The following is a 14,095-nucleotide window of genomic DNA, read 5'->3' on the forward strand; positions in this document are numbered from 1 at the left end:
CTTCTCCAACCTGCTGTCATCAAACAAGGTTGAGCTTGACTATATTGAATGCCTGTTTTGCCCTTGCTAATATTCAAATGAAGGGAGTGTAGTGTTGAGCGCTTCATGAATTCAAACCATTGGCATGCATGATTTGCTGCATTTGTGTTGCCCAATTTGCTGCATAACAAGAGCTTGCGTCTACTTGTGTCTTTGCATTGACTTAACATGTAATTCACTCACACAAATTATTGAGTTGCTTCTCCTAAGCCACGCCCCCTCGTTAATGTGCCTTGATCTTCCAAGCAGAGTGGTTTCTGAGTTAACAAGGTGGCAGTAAGAGAGGGCAGCCCACGTTTTTTTGACCTCCTCTTATTATATTTTTGATGTTACATACATTTTTTTTTAAGTTATATTTTTGGGGCATTTTTGCCTTTATGGATATGACAGCTGAGGAGAGACAGGAAATATGGGGAGTAGAGAGAGCGGGGGAAAGACATGCAGCAAATGGTCGTAGCCGGGAGTCTAACCGGCAACCTCTGCAATGAGGACCAATAGCCTCTGTATGTGGGGTGTGTAGACAGCTAGGACACCAGCGCCTGGTAATGTTTTGAAATGGATCATTTTCTGTAGCTACCTGTTAAATTTATTGTTTACGTTAAAGTTTTTATCCAGGGTGAATTTGATTGGCATTAGAGCATGATCTGGAAACACTAAGAACCAGTCATGAAATCAGAATTTTGGATGCTCTTGGAATTGGTACTGTTTGTGTTTTTTCTTAGACATTTGACTTCAATGTTTTTCTCACATTAAATCATCATATGAGAAAGGATGACTGGTAATCACATGTCACACCAAGGATAGTTCTCTGTTACTTTATTGGCTTGTAACCACAAGCATGGAAATCAAATTGACTCTGTGAAGTAGCTTTAATAGCCTAAAGTGAAATTACTGAGTCAGGAAAGAAAAATCAACCACATCCCTGCAGCTTATTCTGCTTCCGATCAGCCTATTCAGCTTTTTAGTAACTTAAACTTTGTCTCGTTTTCATTCATTAACATCAAGAGTTTGTTATCTCTGTGAAAAGCTTATCTCTAGTAGGATTTTATCGAGGTAAAATCCTGGAAAACTTAATGAGAATTCAAGATTAAACCTACAGGACCAGCTTGACCTGCAGGATCTCTGATGCTTTGATGCTGTTGTGTCTTTCTGTCAGAGGTACTTCTCGTCAGAGAAACATGAAAAAAAGCCATATTTGATGACCTGTCAGAGACGGCCGAGCAGAAGGGCAGAGCAGACTTGGAGGGCATCAATCCTGCTCGCGCTCCTTTTCATGTATGATGCGTGTACCCTTGGTTACCTTAGTAACTCTCCTCTCTCCATCTCCAATCGGCGCTCCCGAGTGAGCCAGTCTGGGACCGCGCTGCGCGCTCCCGCCAGAGCTCGTGTTGAGCCGGAGAGTGAAGGCAGAAGCATCCAAACGCGCCACGAGCAGGAGGAGAGAATCCCGCTGAAGAAGAAGAAGAAGAAGGAACAGAAGAAACAGAAGGAGATGGGAGAGATGTGTTGAAATAAAAGCGGAGAGAGGATACTAACAGCTGTTATCGCTTCAAGGGAAGGTCATTAAGGGAAACAGAAGCAGTGCGCAGACTGGACGGATATTTGGACATACCCGCCTGCAAGTGAAGACCCCGCAACAGTGAAACATTGTCCCGGCTTTTTTTTTACTCTCCCTAAAGCAAGGCATGGGGGGATTTACGTCTCGACAAGGCAGGTGAGTCATTTCATGTTACTTGATGAGCAGCTGTGAGGAGAGATCTTTAGGCTGTGACTGTGCGTGGGGAGAGAATTAGGAGGGATGCAGCAGGGGGAGTGGGCACATCGGGGACTTGGACTCACATCATACGACTTTATGTTTGGTCTGTAAAGATGAAGATAATTATTTGTTGATGATAAATCGACGCAGCGCAGTAAATCAGGCACGAAGCACGTAGACTTCCAAAAAACGCATTTGGATGTTGTGACTTGAACGGACTCCCCGGGCTGCTATTTGAGGAAGGGGTTTTTGGATGCCTGATAATTATGTGCGCATTCCGCCTAAAACGCCAAATGCACCACGTTCTACTTAAAAATAAACATCCTAATTGTTCAGGGCACTTGTTACTTGGCCATGAAGACATCTTGCGTGCGTGATGGAGCAGTGACGCGCACTCCCTCTCTCCCCCTCTCTCCTTTTCCCATCTCCACTACATGGAACAAAAAAAAAAAAAGAAATTTCCCCCTGCGACTATAGGCTTTAGGCAAATGAAATTGCCAGCTCCAAAGTTTGACGGAAATTAAACGAAGATCTAGTGAATGAAATCGCTCAGGATGACATCAGATCAAAGGTTGTCTGATGCGAGTGGGATCCGCCACCAGTTTTGTAGCAGGCTGTGCACCTCCATCTGTTGTGGAGAGGAGCAGCATAATCTGCCACTAGCATATGTGGGGATCCCCATTTTGCTCTTCTTTTTTCAACATTTCAAGTTCTGCACATGAATTGATTTGATTGGGATGAAAAGATAGCTTGGGATGTGAGCTTGCTGGCTAATTAAGGATATTTCTGTCTGTCTTTTAGAGTGACAGAGTGAGCTGAAATAAAGATATTTTATGTTATGTTCATGCCCGCTTATTACTGAAATTCTTCCTGATGTTGCAGCACATAATTTGACCTCTTTCCATAAAACTGGATTGATCTTTTGGCTCTATGGTGACTCACTTTTACAGATGTATAATTTCTATGAAAGCTGCATAACACAAATGCACAAATTGCTTGTGGAAGTAGAGAGTTAGTGTTAAAATGAAAGCTCAGTAATGAACCTGATGGCCTCATGTGCCTGCTTTCTTCTTTTTACATCTAAAACTCCTGGATGCATGGTAGGAGCTAACAGTTAAATAGCCACATTAGGGTGAATAGTGAAGGAATACTTCATTTTGAGAGTGAAATTCCTACCAAAATAATGGAAGATGGAGTATTAATGTCAAGCAGGAGTTGTCATGGTGATTGGTTGCATGTGTTCCTGAAAGCTAAGAATTTAGGAGATGATCCAGGCTTTTATTTGCATGCATACCAAGCCTTTAATTGGTCATAATAACACACACAAATAAAATAAATCACTCCATTAAACCATCAGAAACATTTTGATTTTGATTTAATTTGCAGGGACATTGCATTCACTCATATTGTTTGTATGTCTTTGATATCAAATGAAGGATTATGCATCCTGCTGCTGCTGGTGTTTCTGAATTCTCTCTCTGGCCCTTTAGTGTTTGTATTCCAGTCCAGCAAAGAGCTATTTTTCAAGTTACCTGCTGTTTTAGTATCCATTCTTCATCTTTTTTTCCTGCATTTTTCTTGGCTGTGCTCAAGCTGTGTAACAATCAGGGCAGCAAAAAAAACAACAACAAAAAACAAGCTTTGTCTGAGGACATATTACCAAGAACTGTGCTCACTCAATGTGTTCATTTGCTCCACATATTAGCCCCGAAGCATCAAGAAATCAAGGCTTGGTTAATGTGATAACTGACAGACATTTAGACACTTCTAAACATGCACATACACACATGCACACACATTTCAAAGTGCAGCATTGAGTGTGTTGTTTACCCTGCAAGTCTCAGGACTGCTGGAGAAAAGCTTCATGAGCCTCCCTGTCTGCTGCAAAGGTCAGTGAGGCTCCGTCCTAACTGTTAAGTGAATACACCTGAGTCCGCCCCGGCCTGGCTTAACATGGTTGTGCCACTCATTGGTCTATGGCCCTGGAGGCCTCTTGTTCTTAAGCCTTCAGTTTCCTCTGGCGTACTCTCGTTATTGCTTCCAGATATGTGGACTGAGGTGTGCGGGCACATGTGCCCTTCTGTGTATATGCAGGGGTGTGTGTTGTTAGGCCTGCTAAAGGCTATCTGTGCTTTTCTAATATTCTTCATGGTGTTTGGCATGCAGTCTTGAAGCAGAAGGAGCAGGAGCTGAATTATTTCCCAAATGGATACTCCCTGACCTTCGGAAAATATGTCCTATTACCACCTATCTGTCAGATCAGGAAAAGCCAGTCATTGTTCTGGCACTGTTTTCGAAACTTTGCAATGTCATTCACACAAAAAGGAAGAGACAGTTCTGGAGAACTTGGGATTTAAGGCAGATTAATTTAAACACACTTACTCAGCAAATAAGATGAGGGCTTTTGTCTTGATGGTTCTTGCTTGGATGAACTTATCCTATAAACTTAGAAAATATATTATCTTATTTTGGCAAGGGCATGTCCTGACCTACCAATCTGTTTCCAATAATCATGTCTACTTTTGTAATATATATACGGTGTGTATAAATTAGGGATATCCCAGTCAGCTTTTTTGGCCCCCAATCCCGATACAATTTTTTAATATTGAATATTTGCAGATACAGAGTCCCTATCCGATACTTGTGTTTGCCTTAATAATAGATGCTCAAGAGGTAAGAAAGTTGAGCTGCACACCGTTTTTTTTTCCTTTTACAAAAAAGAAGTAATTAAAAAAAGACCTTCGCTAAACTCTTATGTCTATTCCATTTAACTTAATCCGGCTAGCATTGTTGTAAAACTCATAATCTGTTAATGTGCCTAATCAAGCTCTTCTATATGAGACCCACAAAACTGATGTGCATGCATTACCTCAAGCTTAAATCTGAGGCTGCTCTGAACACAACTCTCACGAGACAGTGCGTGATTCACAATGGCAGGATCAGGCTGCCAGACAGAGAACATAAATATTGGGAGTAAGATAGAAACACGCCCGGTTGTATGCCACTAGCTATGGATTGGCATGCCGGTATAGAGAACGGCAGCTGAGGCCCAAATTTCGATCACCGATCAATTAAAAAACGTCCAGATCAGCTCTGATCCGATAGTTGAGACCGGGATCGGGACATCCCAAGTATGTATACAGTACATGTATTATGAATTTATATACACTTAGAAAGTATCTCGAGGATCAGAAAAAAACTTAAAGTAAATTACTAATGCATATAGTTGTTTTCAACAGACTAGCAATGCAAATAGCTGATTATTGTAGCGTGTGGGGATGTGGGGATGCAATCAGATTTTAGGGCCACCCTAACCACCCTCTGGGTTCGCCTCTGGTTGGTGGTCCAAGACAAGAGAAAGGATTTAGTCTTGATTTTATAACCACTAAAAGTCCCTCAGGACTTTAATAACCTCTCATAATAGCTGTCTTGCAGGGAGCTGTAATAAGCAGCAAAATATTTAAAACCTAAGTTGAACTGTGTTTTATGACATGTCTGGTGAGCTCTTTGATAATCAGACTACCCACAGAAAAACAAAAAGATGTACAGGGACTAACGGAGAGGAATAAACTTTTCTTTTCTTGTTTGCTCAAAAGGAATCACTTTCATCATCATTAAATCACACCATCGATGACTCAAATGTCAAAGAGTACTCTGTTTTTTTACCCTGGTTTTTTGAAGCAATATTCAAACCGAACTGCAATTCACTAGATACATTTGTGTCACATTGGATTTTAATAATGAATAAGACGTATTTGTTAAATCTGTGAAAAGATGAAAGAGTCTTTGTTTGACTAACAAAATGGTTTTTGGCCTGAGGCACTAAGATACGCCTCAAGACTGCTGCACATAACATATTTAACAGAGATTTTACATTGTTCATGGCCCAAAAACATCTCCCTTGACTAACAGGTTTTTCTGCCAAAGACCAATGTCTGCTTAGTAAACAAGATTCTTTTGGACATCGCCATTCTAACTACAAAGCAGATGTCACGCAGTATGTCTCCACTTACTGTCTGCCAGAAGTTATCTCCTTATTATTTAATTATTAATTAGACAATTTACACTCAATAATACTCAGACCGAGGACGAGGCCCGCTGAGTCAAAATCAGGGACGTGACCAAATATGCAGCAGCAGTGTGGAGCTATTTTTTGATTTCTTTTGCTTTTTTAAAGGAGACTTTTTAAAAATGCATCACATGGAGAGAGACAGAGAGACAGGGAGAGGTGGGGGTGGGAGACTGTCATGATAGGGAGACAGGCGCTGGGATGCAAAGCTGTACTTTAAGACTTACATAAGCTCAGATTGGAATGAAGCTCAGTTTGTTTCATTCATGTGGAACATACAAACAACATTAGTGAACTTTTCAACTCTGTATAAAGGAATCAATCTACTCCACATGTTCACATCATATTCACGTTATATTTGTCATATGATATTATCATTTTGTCATCAATCAATCAATCAATCAATCAATCAATCAATCAATCAATCAATCAATCTTCATTTCTATTGTGCCAAATCACAACAAATGTTATCTCAAGACACTTTTACAAACACAGCAGGTCTAGACCACTCTATATCAAATTATGAACAGAGACCCAACACCAAGACAGGGTAAGACTCAGTCTTACCCCACCTGAATCCACCATGAGCATTGCACCTCGCAGTATGTAGCTAGTTACAGTGGCGAGGAAAAACTTCCTTTTAACAGGCAGAAACCTCAGGCAGAACCAGAATCATGTTAGACAGCCATCATGCCTCGACCGAGTTGGGTCTTGAAAGAGGGATAGAGGAGAGTAAGAGAGAGACGGAGTGCTGACAGTGATGAGACAAGTAGTAGAAACTGTTGTCGCTGGAGTCCAGCACGTCCGTATCAGCTGGAGTCTGGAACGTCCGCAGCAGGAGGACGTATACAGCAGCTCAGAGGAACCTACGAGACAATCGAGCTCAGGGACCCCAGAAAGGTCTATGGTTAGTAACTTTAAATGGAACAGGGAGAGTTAAAGTAAGTGATGAGGAGGTTGGTGGGAAGGGGGTGAGATAGGATCCCAGTGTATCAGTGCACCAGTTCCCCCGGCAGCCTAAGCCTTTATTGAACAGACCTTGCAGTAAGGACCCGTTGAAACTAGACTGTATTTTCCAAGATGAATGCAACAATACAAGTATAAACTGAAAAATATATGCACATACAAACACAGATGTAGAAAGTATGAAATATGCATTCATTAGCACATACTTATACAAGCCCCAAACGGTTCTTGCACTGATTCTTAAAGGTTGTTAATTAACCACCCCATTGTACATTTGTGTGCAGCTTACACTGCAGGCAATAATATACACATGTACAAAACAGTTGCAGCATTACAATGGCTAAAGTTTTATAGTCCCCCTTCCTCCTCCAGGAGAAACTTTTCCAACCTCAGCCCTCCCCTCCTCCAACCAACCCAACTAAACCAAACCTATTCCAACCATAACTCTGCCTAACCATACCCAACCATACCTAACCTTACCTACCTAACCTACCCTAACCATAAACCAACATAACCATACCCTAACCCAACTTAAACATAACTTAACTCAACTCAATCTACCCAAACTATAACCAACCCAGCTTAACCATAACTCAACCCAACTCAACCTACCCAAACTATAAACTGACCTAACCTAGCCATAACCCAATATCACCATAACCCAACCTAACTCAACCTAACATATCCTAACTATGACCCAACTCAACTTAACCTACCCCCTAACTGTAGTCTAACCAAACCTTACCATAACCCAACATCACAATAGAGTGACTCATTTGAACCTCATCAAGTCTCACACAACCTAATTTACCCTGACCATGACCCAAATCACCCTCACCAACCCCAACTGAACCTGACCCAACCTAACCTAACCTACCCCAATCATAACCTAATCCACTTTAGGCCTAAGCCAACCCAATTTAACTTTAATCAAACCCAACATGACCTGACACCCTGTCTCATTAGGTCCAGATCTTTGAAGAATGATTATACAGTTTGCAGTACTACATAAAGCGTTTGATTATATGCGGGACAGAAAGACCATAATGTATTATTTGAGGATACAAATCCCAAGTAAGTTTACAACACAGGAAGAACACCAAAAGATTGAAAGAAAGGAAGAGAAACAACTCTCGCAAGTTTTTCTATGTTGTGCGCTTCCTACAAAATTACAAACTACATAATGTATGTATAGATTTCCTTTGCCCTGCACTGTCCGCCCTCTAAAAGTCTGCAGTGTGCCAGCTCATTTGAATTTCAAAACATCTGTCAAAAATCATTTAAGGAAAGTGTGAAATGAACAAAGACACAGTCATCCTGTCCTCACTTTGTGTGTGACAGGGGTGAGGCCCTGCCTGTTTGTTTTCCACCTTAATCCTTATGATTCAAATTGCATTTTATTCAGCTTAATCCACCCTGAGAATATACAGACAAGTGACAGGGAATCAACACTTTTTAAATCCTGGGGATGAACGCTGCTGTCCAGGTAAAGTTGATGCAGCAGTGTGTGTGCGTGTGTGTGCCTTTCCCTTGTCGATTCCACAGCTTCTTATCCAACTTAGCCATCGCTAAACCCCTTTCTCTCCTCATTTTCTTAACATGGAGCGAGCATTGTGTGGGTCTGGCAGGACACAGAGGCAAGGGCCCGCCTAATTCATGGGGTAAATTAGTGGAGATAAGGCCTGAGTCAGTACCTCCAGCCTCCCATAGATCCCCTGGGGCAGGCTCTTAAGGAGCTTAGTAAAAGCCTGTCGTATGAAGACATGACATGGAGCTGGCTAAATGGGCTACGTTGGAGTGTCTTCCATCAACCTAATATTCGTACAGTGTGTGGGTCACTGTCGTTCAAGCTTTAATCCTATTCAATTTATTCAGTCTTGGTTATTAATTCAGAGTTTGAGGAAAATGCGACGCTGTGTCGTAGAAAGGTGAAAGGCTGTTTATTAGTAAGGCTGCAAAGCACACTGACACAACACTTGGGCCTACTCATAAGAGCATGTTGTGTAAGAGTGTGTGCCACCAAATCAATAATGAATGCTGGTTTACGCGTAGTAAAAGAACAAGGAAGAACTCCTCCAGAGTCACTGGGTCACATACACTAGGGAAACAATTAGAGGCTTCCTCGCGCTGCACAGATCCGCAGCTACTTTTTTTTTTCTGAGCTGCACGCATTTTGTTAATTTTTCTCTGGGGTCCAGCAGCATGTCCGTGCCGCCTGTTGAGAAATTACAGACACCAGCCACAGAGTCTTTTCTAGCCAGGACTACAAAAGGCCATGACAGGCACCCTGTGATGTATGTGAGGCTGTGTGAAGTGAAAAGCATGGTGACGGATAGGACACCAGTCTTGCGAGTGAGTGTGTGTGTGTGTGTGTGTGTGTGTGTGTGTGTGTGTGTGTGTGTGTGTGTGTGTGTGTGTGTGTGTGTGTGTGTGTGTGTGTGTGTGTGTGTGTCTGTGCGTGTTAACCTCATAATGCTGACAGATTACAGATTTAAATATTTTAAATCTCATAGAGCACATGCTGCTGGTGATGATGAAGAGAGTGGAAATGACTGCCGTAATGCAGGAGATTAATAGAGATCCTTCCTCTCTTTCCCACTCAAACACACACACTCACACAAACTCCGCTGCTATTGGTCGGCTGTCGTATCCTCACAGACCTTTGTACTCCTGTTTTAAATTACAGCTGCTTTATACTCTTTTGTATCGTCTCCTCTGTGCTCTTTAACCAAATCAGGGCTGACATTGAGTCTAGCTACAGTGTCATGCCGCTTCTTTTTTCTTCCTTTCTCAAGGCAAGTTGTAAATAATGTAGAAGCGTTTATTTATAACCTTTTTAAAAATCTGTTTTTAGGCAGACTCTCCCAGACTTTTCGCATGTATTTGTCACAGTACACAGAGAAGGCATTAGGCACAGATGTGAGTTATTCTAAGCTCTCGCTGGCTGAGGTATCGCTTGTTTAGATTTTATTTTTCTGCACAGCTTTTTTTTGCCTACTGAGAACCTTGTAGAACAAAAGAAATACTGTGTACTATAAACACAAAGCAATGGATTGACAGTAAAAAGATGTTTGTATCGTCCATGTGTGGACTGTGTTTTTCTTTTTGATAGAATTTTTAAGATACCGCGGTACAAGTCCAAATTCTTCCTCTGCAACCCCAGCCTGGAAGATATTTTGACAAGCTCTTCATAAAAGCAAATTATATATTCTTTATTTGTTCCTGTTCATGTTTATATATATTCCATGGATTTTTATCTCTTTAAATCTGTTCCAAAATCTTCTCTGCACTGCCAGGGATACAAGACAGAAAAACTAAATCCCCTTCTTTTTAAGCCTTTGTTTGTTTGGCCTAAAAAAAAATCCAGGTTTGGAAAATCAACTCTCAAAAATAAAGCAAAATAATGCATTAAAATAAGCAATTTATTTCCAATGGAGAGATTTCACTGACCCAAGGAGAGGCCATAGAAACCCCCAAATACCCCAAACAGTGGCAGCGATTTGTCTTTGTTTGTTAGAGGTAGATGGTCTCTTTCTTTTTGAAGCTCATGTTTTCTCCCTTCTACGTTCCATGCACATGCAAATCAGGCCGACTGACTCTGAGTTGCCTGTAGGTATAACAGTGAGTGTGAGAGGATGTGTGTTAGCCTTTTGATGGATGTCCTGTCGGAGCTTCAGTCACCTTAGTAGTAACACACACGTGAAGCAATATATGGCTCAGTAAATCGTAAGCAACCAAATCTAATCAGCTTGTCTTTATTGTTCTGTGGAAGCTTTAAATGTTCCCTTAAGAAATTGTAAAGCCTCTACCTTAAAAAGAAGGTACTTGCTTTAGGACTGGTTGATTTTGGTGCTTACACATAGACCTGCTCCTGACTGCAGTCTATTTATATCTTTGCCAGCTTGGCATTGCTTCCTGATACCCTTTGAGGACAGAGAAATTCCTCCATCAAGCTCAGGGCCCATCTGTGCCCATATTCCTCCCAAAAGGAGCCGTCCTCCACAATTAGAGCTTTCTTCCAATGATACCATCATCGTGCCATCACTCTGTGTAAGAACAGGCTCCAGGAAATTGACTTGATATTAATCTGACAAAATTACCAAGAAAGGAAATTAGAGTAGGGGAATTTTCCCTGGAAGTGATTGTGTTTCGAAGGCGTGATGCACACTTTGCGTCCCTCTCGGAGCTTAAATAATACAACATTAAACTTATTGATAATTTGAAATATTCTGTGACCGTATATACCAAGCTTTGCAATCCAAACAAATTATGACTGGATGTATTGTCTTTGACTTTCTGCGGCTCATTACATTGATACGGATCCAGATTCACCTGAAAATCTAGGTCATTACAGAAATAGCTGTGTCGCTAACTCCCCAAGATGGCAGCTCTGATGAATTGGCGGCTGTAGGTCACTATGACAATGGTTTGAGGCGATAAATTGAGGAAGAAGAGAGGGGTTGGAGTTTTTTCTTCTTGGTTTTTGAAACAGGAAAAGTTTATTTTCCAGAGAGTTTGTTGATGTGGGTGAACACATAAGACCAGAGGCTTCCTCTAGGCACTTTTCTGATCCTTTAAGTAGCACAGATTTGAGGGTTTTGCTACGACTGCCCAAATTATTTCCTCCAAAATCCATAATCGTATGTAATGTAAGAGTGTTGCATTTATGTAGGATGCTGTTTGAACCCTGATTATTAATATTCTGTTTCCATGAGCTTAAAGCGACATTTTAGCCCATTTTAAGTGTCTAATCTCTCCAGTCACTACAACAGGAAGGTAGATTTGGGATGAGAGACTCCAGAGTAGTAGTCTTTCCTTTTGGTCCTTTCAATCTGCGCCCACAGTGAGCTTCAGCCCGCTTTAAGTACAGGTGTTGAATGACATAATAGTGGTGGGCAGTTGGGTTCCTGAAGCTGAAGAGTGAAATGATGCTGTTGGATGAAAACGGTTCGGTGAGAGTAGCAGGAATGGAGAGGGGGATCAGAGAGGATAAGAGCAAGGACAGAGGAAGAGGTGAGATTGAAAAGAAACAAGAGGAAAATGGTTATGTTGGAGAAAGGTAAGCCTGGATAAGCCTTTTGACAACTGAGCTCTGGGCTGGGCGAAAGCCAGTCAAAAAAAAAAAAAAAAAATCTGCTAAGTTTGTTTTATTCATGCTGTGGACAACTACGAATCTTCTATTTTTTTTACAGCCGTACACAAATAACAGGCAGAATACAAATGCTGCTCAATTGTATCCCAGAGTTCTTCTGCTTTCCTCCTATTATGTGAAGATTTTTTTGATTGAGCCAGATCTCTCTGCCATGTTGAAAATTACTAAATGATTCAACGTTTTCTGACACCCCAGAATTTACAGGCATTCTCATCTCTTATTCTCTTTAATCACATCCTCTTTCAGTCCAAACCTGCTTCACACACATTGCATGCATTTAAAATTCCACTGAAGCCCCAACTCCAAAGCAAACAGTGACAATAAGCATTTATTGTTGAAGCCTTTTGGAAGCCTGGCACAGAGTAATATGTTAACTAATGGGGTGTCTAATGCAGTTATTTGCTGTTGCGGCCGAAGAATAACAATTTTACCAAAACCTGGGTTCTGAATTTATATTCTTAAGCTTCCCGTTGATTCATATCTCCTGAATGTGAAATGAAAAGTTGAAAGGAAAAGAATTGTGTATTTCAGCGTGCACAAGGCATCAGAACTGTGAAATAAATCTCAGGAGGTCTTCCAAATGGGTGCACATAATTTAACTGGATTGGTGCAGGACTAACGTTGAAAAATTACCTAAAGGAACGTCATTAGCACAGTGTACACGCTCTTTCAGCTGCACCCAAAGACTCCTCAGGGTTCATTCTAATGATACCCATGTGATTTATCCAGCAGATCCATGATCAGTGTGTAAAACAGGGACTCCAAAATTGACCTATTAAGCCATATTTCTGCTTTTGTGTCCTACTGTGCGTTATTCAAAAGGAGACATTAAGAAGCACCAATGAGGAAACCTTATCACAAAAGACGTCGGAAATGTGACATATTTCCTCGGGGATATTTATGCTTTGTGTCTTGGTGGCCCACTTTTCCTTCATATTGATGCTTTGGTGCACACGAATGGCAAACAGCTGCATCACATGGAAAGGTCTTTTTAGTCGAATCCATTAGAGCAAAGAACTTGAGAGTTGCCATTGATGAAATGTTTACACTTTGCATTGGATTGTTCAGCACAGAATGAAGGGACTCATCCAATTGGGTTAAATGAAGATCCTCAGTTTCCCTTTTAATCCGGGACTTGCACCCCATACCAGCGCAAAAACAAAAGCTGCTAAAGATAAGACCAAAACAGTAGAGCATGGATATAGTTTTGAATGGCTCATGGAGGATATTTATGTAATCTGGGGGCACCAGGGCTGACTCAAACCCGACTCAGAGCCGCTGTTGCAGAGAGAGGCCCAAGGACAGTAGCAAATTTTCTAAATCCCTGGTAGACACTGAAAGTTAAGACATGCAGTGTTGCAATAAAACAAAGCCCAACCCATTTATCTGAGCATCCCACACAACCCTGGCCCAGATTTACAGCCCCAAGCATCCACAGCTACCAAATCTTCTGGCATCCACTGCCGCAGATATTGATGGGAAGAGAGAGAATCCCACCGAGGAATTTTGATCTGGAGGGACTCACTCTGCAAAAACATGAGCTGTCCCTTAATGATTCTGAATCAAACACCAAAAGTGTATGATATAAAATGTTATGTGCTATAATCATATTTTAAATTGTGAGAAATTGTTTATCATTGATTTTTATAGCTTTCTCTGAACTTGTCTATCGTGTATCTGGTGCTATGTGGCATTAAGAGTTTATGGATTGTTTGACAAAGCCTGGGCTTTGATGAGCATTTGTAGCCTCCAGAGACAGAACACAGCCGCTATTCCATCAAGAGCAAAATACCTGTTTGAAAACAAATAAAAACAGGCCCTCTCTCATCATTAGATCTAAAGCACTTAATCCTGCACACCGGCGGCTTTGCTCTTCCTCAGAAAACCTTCTCTTTGTATCTATCACATATGGATTTCCTGCGTGGAGTTTGTCTGCATACAAAGTTACTTTTGGATTGAGAGGGGCGTCTTCAACATCACAACCCTCTTCAGGTTATCACAAGGTTGTGAAGGTAGATACTCTTTCCAGTTATTCAGAGGATAGAAAATAAATCTGTGGAGACTGAAAAATCTAGCTCTAAGAAGGAAAGGAGTATAAGTTGTATTGACGAAT

General features: G+C 41.3%; 1 protein-coding gene across 2 annotated transcripts in view; it reads left to right on the forward strand.

The window, feature by feature from the left end:
• nlgn3a (neuroligin 3a) overlaps positions 1-14,095 on the forward strand; it is a 274,566-nt gene that overhangs the window by 113,191 nt on the left and 147,280 nt on the right. The window contains exon 1 of one of the 2 annotated variants that reach the window (XM_034689945.1): positions 1,261-1,753. The exons of the other annotated variant lie outside the window; for it this stretch is intronic. The gene's annotated coding sequence lies outside the window, so the exon portion shown is untranslated. Of the gene's footprint in view, positions 1-1,260; positions 1,754-14,095 lie in introns of those variants that run through there. 2 annotated transcript variants of the gene reach the window in all.

Source organism: Notolabrus celidotus, chromosome 8 (genome assembly GCF_009762535.1).
Source record: "Notolabrus celidotus isolate fNotCel1 chromosome 8, fNotCel1.pri, whole genome shotgun sequence".
Taxonomy (NCBI): Eukaryota; Metazoa; Chordata; class Actinopteri; order Labriformes; family Labridae; genus Notolabrus; species Notolabrus celidotus.